The following is a 6,365-nucleotide window of genomic DNA, read 5'->3' as shown; positions in this document are numbered from 1 at the left end:
AACTCACAAGTTAAATGCCCCAGGTAAACAAAATATCTTACATTTAATTTATTTAATGTTCATTTTAAAAACCTGTTACCATACATATATGAACAATTAATTGTGTTTTCCGTAAATGAGCTTCGCAGACATTTTTGCTCACTATTGTCGATTTTACGCATTATATAAAAAAATGAAGTCACAAAAAGACTGAACTCCGAAGAAAAATTCAAAACGAAGAGTCCATAATTAAATGGAAAAATCAAATTCTCAAACACATTTAGCGAATGGATAACAACTTGGTACAGGGATTTTCTTATGTAGAAAATGATGGATTGAATCTAGCTAGGTAAAAAAACTCACTTGTATGACTTGTATAAGAGACTCATGATCGATCATTAGAAATATATTTTAGTTTTGATAATGAAATGTTGTTATCTTGTCAGAAAGTTTCATTCCATCCTTAGGACACAAAATATTTAAATTCTATCGTTTTACTGTTCCACAAACATGCCGTGTCAAATTACAAATGTAATGGACAATAACCGTCATATTCCTGACTTAAGGCCTAACATGTTTTTAGTAACGCAGTCATCGCATGTTATGCAAAGAAGCAAGAAACAGCACACTGTTAACTCATTACTGTTGATAACATGCAAAGACACATGTATGTCGTCAGGAACGTCTGAAAACTACTACTAGATAAATTAAATTATTACGATTTTTGAACTGTATAGCAGTTCAATAAATGTCATTTGCCGAATTAAAACAAATCAAGGTGCAAATTGAACTGAATTTTATTACATTACCATTGAGGATTTGCAATATTTACCTAAAGTAATCATGGATATATTTTGACTGAGTATACATACTAAAAATCATTTACATTCATAAAGGATACAAACGAAATTTACAATTTGCCTGCATATTGTTTATCTAAATTCATGCACAATGGTTTTTAGAAAATGTACTTTCACTTTCATTATTGACTAAAATAATATGTTGTTACCTCCTAATTGTGATTTTATTTGTTAAAAAAATGTCATTGAAGATCTAGTTGATGATAACACATATTTTCATTATCACATAGTTGTGTATATCTCAAGGTTATACCGCTTGAAATTAAAGAAACAGTAATATTACAGGCTTATTTACAGGTACATGTACGATATTTTTTTATAGAATTGTCATATTTGTAATATACGCGTTTTAACATTATGTATTTGCGTTTTTGTTTATTGTTAATAAATGATAAAAATAAATGAATATCAGTATTGCAAGATAAACAGTTTTTGGTTTATTTAACTGTTTAAATAGATTCACAATTTTTTTCATAATATCTAAATAGACATTATTACTGTACGAGTTTATAGGTTTTTTGTATCATTCATTATGAAAAATATGTGGACAGTTTGACATTACTGTATTCACAGTTTTAATTAAATTGCGTGTTTGGTTGTTTTATTTTACCCAGTTTGTATCTAAAGGAGTAGGTCCAGTAAGAGCCCTTTTTGGCCTAAAATATAGCAGTTTTACAAGATTGATAAAATGTAAACTTTTAGTTATTTATTGAACAGTAGAGTGCTTCTGCTACATAAGTATGGGCTATGTTTGACTATTCCATGAACATATATCGGGTACTGGCACCTTAAAATCATGCTAAATTACTGAATTCTTCAAAATTCTTGCATTTTAGTTAAATTTTAGACGGTTTTCGTGTGAAACAAAAGTGGCCGCATTCGTGTTCATCCTTAATATTGAAATGGAGGTTGTATTTTATGATAATACATAACATATATAAAGGTTGAGGATGAAAACGGATGCGGCCAATTTCATTTTTGACAGAAACCATCCGAAAAGTGACATTTTTCAGCATATTTGGTTGATGTTTCATATTTGAGCTTCAATCAGATCGTTTTTAATGACTAAATCAGTTCAAATCTTTCAAATAACTTAATTGATTCATATGAAATAGACACTTAAGATTTTGAAAAGTGGTCAAAATCTTTTGTCAGATGAATCTGAAATTTGAGGCCAAAATCGGTCCTTACCGGACCTACTCCTTCAACCAATCTTATAACACGACAACTTTATATTTATTTATTCAAAATCATTTTTTGTGTTATTAATAGTCTGACCGTTGACAAACCAAGTAATGATATTTACATTTGAGTTACCAATTGTACTGCCCCAGATGTACATGAGTATGTTAAAGTTACTCAGCTGTGTGTTCGTACCTATTAAGCAAATGTACTTTGTTTAAAGAAAAATTTAAGTGATATCGTAAAAAGTTAAATCACAAATTACTGAACTTCGAGGAAAATTAAAAACCGAAAGTTAAGTCAAATGGCAAAATCAAAAGATAAAACACATCCAACGAAAGGACAACGATTTTCATATATCTGACTGATGTAGAAAATATTGGATTTAACCTAGTTCATAGGTAAAATTGTCAAAATAGAAGCACATTAGTGATCACCGTGTCAAAATCTTAATCAGAACAAGAACAAACAAGTATATATTTATTCGCATAGGTTAATATTATGGGTGAAGATGATGTTGATTTTAAACATAATATAAATAATTTTTGGTTTAATAACTGTAATCTTAGGGAAGTCTTTGCTGAATAGCAGTATCATGAAAGTTATTTTATATAGTTTATCTGATGATAATTGATAAATGATTTTATACTAGTAATATACTGTGTCTAGATATATTCTAAATACTGAATGTGTCGAATTTTATGCAATTGTTTCTTCAAGATATGTGTATGATGTGATACGAATTTTTATGAAGGTAGCCTTATCATAATAAATAATTTGCCATCATATGATAGAAAATAAACTCATCATAGATACAATTATAAATTTGGTATTTACACCAGACAAGCTTTTCGTCTACAAAAGACTCATCACTGACGCTCAAAGCCAACAAAAAGTCAATTAAAGGATGAAGAAAAAGAGCATAGAGAACAAAAATTTCTCAATGTTTTGCCGAACACAACTAAGGTAATCCATTCCTGAGGTAGAAAGCCTCAGTGATTCAAAATAGTCAAAAGTTGTGTAGACAGTAAAAAGTACTGACTACTTGCATGTGCTGGTGATACCTTCGGCGAATAAAGACCCTACCAGCAGTGGCAAATATACAGAGTGTATTTTAAAACTTGATCAATATTTTGCTTCGATATAAGATATCATTTCTTTATTAGTTTCTTCATATATATTTTGGCAAATGTAAATGAAACATTACATTGAGCATGCATATTTTTATTAAAGTTAACGAAAACAATTGATTTTGGAAATGCGCAGAATAAGCTTATAGATGTTGAGTTTTTTAAGCAACTTCAATAACAACGTCTTCAAATGGAAATCATCACTACACAATGGGAATATACCTATATCATTAATAGAATCGTTCATGTTGTTAGTTTTGTTTAACCTGATGTTAAAAGGAGTAGGTCCAGTTAGACCCCTTTTTGGCCCCAACATATAGCAATTTTACCAAATTGTTAAAATGTATACTTTTAGTTATTTATTTGACAGTTGAATACTTCTGCTACATAACTGTGGGCTGTTTTCGACAATACGATGTACATATATCGAGTACTAGCACCATTAATATATGCTGAATTACTGAAATCTTCACAATTCTAGCATTTTGGTTAAAATTTAGACAGTTTCCGTGTAAAACGAAAGTGGCCGCATTCGTGTTCAACCAAAATATTTAAATTTAAGTTGTATTTGATGATAATACATAACACATATAAAGGTTGAGGATGAACACGAATGCGGCCACTTTCATTTTTGACAAAAAACATCTTAAAAGTGACATTTTTCAGATTATTTGGTAGATTTTTCATATTTGAGCGTGAATTGGACCGTTTTTAATGACTAAATTAGTTAAAATCTTTCATATAAATTAATTGAACCAAATAAAATAGACACTTAAGTGTTTAAACTTGGTCAACATCTTTCGTCAGATGAACCTGAAATATGAGACCAAAATCGGTCCTTAAAACTCCTCAACTCCTTTAAAAAAAATTATTATGAGCTATAGTGAGATTTCACATGCTTATCACAAGACCGTACTATTATACGCTTGAATTATTTTTTACTAAATCATACATAGTTGACATTTCTTTTATTTGCTATAGATTGCGAAAATTAGAGAAAGAAAAGCATTTCTATTTTAATTGACTGGAGGTGGTGGCTTTATGTTTTACATGTTTTAATTTGAGATAAAGGTTACCTTATGTATACACATTATGCACATAACACTTGATTTTTAATACGCACGTTATATTGTTAAAAAAACGGAAGCAAACCTCCATGAAATAATTATCTTCTTATGTGAACAATAAGATGTTTTTCTTTCGTCATACACTCTATTTTCAAGTTGTTCGCTAAGTGGAGATAATTTAAAATTGGTCTTATTTTTTATGCGTCGTACTCTTTCATATTTTTTCTTTCTGATTATTTCATGCATTTGTTGTGATCTTTTGTCTATTCAAATAATCTTTTTATTGGAAATTAAACAAAAAATATGACAGAAATATCAGATTTAAATATAGCAACACCAATTGTTATTGCATGCATATATTATAATAATAAATATAATATTTAACATTCAGCTTGAGTTCTCTTATCCTTATCAGCTTATTGGAGGAATATTACATTGACAAAAACTCTTATTTTTAACTTGTTGCAAAACAATTATTAAATTTCACAGTGTAGTAACCCTGATCAAATCTAAAAGTATGTATATATTGTATAGTTCAAGAATATTTCAATTAAAGATAGATTTTATTGTAACTACGACTTCAAGTCACTCAAGTATGTCCTCAGTCAGGAATCTGATGTACAGTAGTTGTCGTCTGTTTATATAGTTCATTCGTGTTTCTCGTTTTTTTTATTTGTATAGATTATACCGTTGGTTTAAATGGTTAAACTAGTTTTTTGGAACCCTTTATAGCTTGCTGAGCCGTAATAGCCAAGGCTCCGTGTTGAATGTCGTACATAAGCCTATAATGGTTTACTTTTAAAAATTGATACTAGTACTTGGTTGGAGAGTTGTCTCATTGGCACTCATAACACGTCTTCCTATATCTATATGTTTAGTTACTTTACAACAATTCATAACTATCTTGCAAATTATCATGTTAAATTAAGCTTATGACAGTATAATGCAAGTATATTTATGTACATATTCTTATGAATATCATAAATATATCAAAACTAAATCATTTGTATTTTCATCTCGCGAGAAAAAGACTATACAAACGTTTTGTGCGTGTGATTAATAAAAAATTTACTTTTATCAAGATTCTCATATCTATAAATATAGGCCATGTGTTTGTTTTAGTTTGTATCCATTAACATGAAACCTATCTAGAAATATGAGATATCGCATTTAAAGTTGATACTATATGTATTAATAATCTATAATTCTATTTAACATGTTTGAATAAAAAAAAAAGTAAAGCAATCATTATTTATGTATGCATTACATTAATCCGTCAGTGTCTTAAAAACTTTTATAGAATGTATCAAATCAAAGCTTATGATGTATTTCAATTTTTATTTTCACTTTCAGTTTTAGAATCAATTATAACATGGCTATCTATTGTTTGAGATGCAGAAAAAATACTCCAACTAGAGGTGCAAGGATTATTGTAGTCAGAGACAGAAATGGGACTCCGCATCAGACGACAGTTGGTTTTTGTGGAGTATGTGGATCTGAAAAACGACAGTTTATTAACTGAATGTTGTACTGCACATTTCTTGATGGCAACATGCATGACATCTTGGACAAATGATTAACAATCTTCCAAATTTATTTCAGTTTATAAACATGGTAAATAATTTTGATTAACACACAAGTGTACATGTATATGATCGTTATAATATAAAACATAAGTTTATAATGGTTTCATATGTTTCTTACTGATTATTTAATGAATTTGTGGTGATCTTTTTTTAATTCAAATTATATTTTTTAAATTAAACATACATGAAGTCACTTCTTAAAATGAATACATATATTTTGAATAAAGTAATCATATTTCAATAATTGTTAAAAATCGACTGAACAATTGAACCGGTGATACCCTCTGGGACGAAACCTTCACCAGCAGTGGCATCGACTCAGTGGTTGAAATAGTTATCAAAAGTGCCAGGATTATAATTCAGTACGATAGACGCGCGTTTCGTCTACATAAGACACACCAGTGACGCTCATATTAAAATAGTTATAAAGCCAAACAAGTACAACGTTGAAGAGCATTGAGAATGAGGATCCAAAATTCCAAAAAAGTTGTGCCAAATACGGCTTAGTTAATCTATTCGTAAGACAAGAAAATCCTTAGTTTTTCGAAAACTTCAAAGTTA

The 6,365-nt window shown here is 29.2% G+C and overlaps 1 long non-coding RNA gene across 1 annotated transcript; it reads left to right on the top strand.

Annotated features, from left to right (window-relative positions):
• The first annotated feature begins 977 nt into the window (after nt 1-977).
• Nucleotides 978-5,902, top strand: LOC134680804 (uncharacterized). The gene is made up of 2 exons (XR_010100510.1): nt 978-1,136; nt 5,572-5,902. It is a non-coding gene; the product is annotated as an uncharacterized LOC134680804 (long non-coding RNA).
• The last annotated feature ends 463 nt before the right edge of the window (nt 5,903-6,365 follow it).

The sequence above is a fragment of the Mytilus trossulus genome, chromosome 8 (genome assembly GCF_036588685.1).
Source record: "Mytilus trossulus isolate FHL-02 chromosome 8, PNRI_Mtr1.1.1.hap1, whole genome shotgun sequence".
Taxonomy (NCBI): domain Eukaryota; kingdom Metazoa; phylum Mollusca; class Bivalvia; order Mytilida; family Mytilidae; genus Mytilus; species Mytilus trossulus.
Note: the sequence above shows the minus strand (reverse complement) of the source record. Positions and strands in the feature narration are given on the sequence as shown.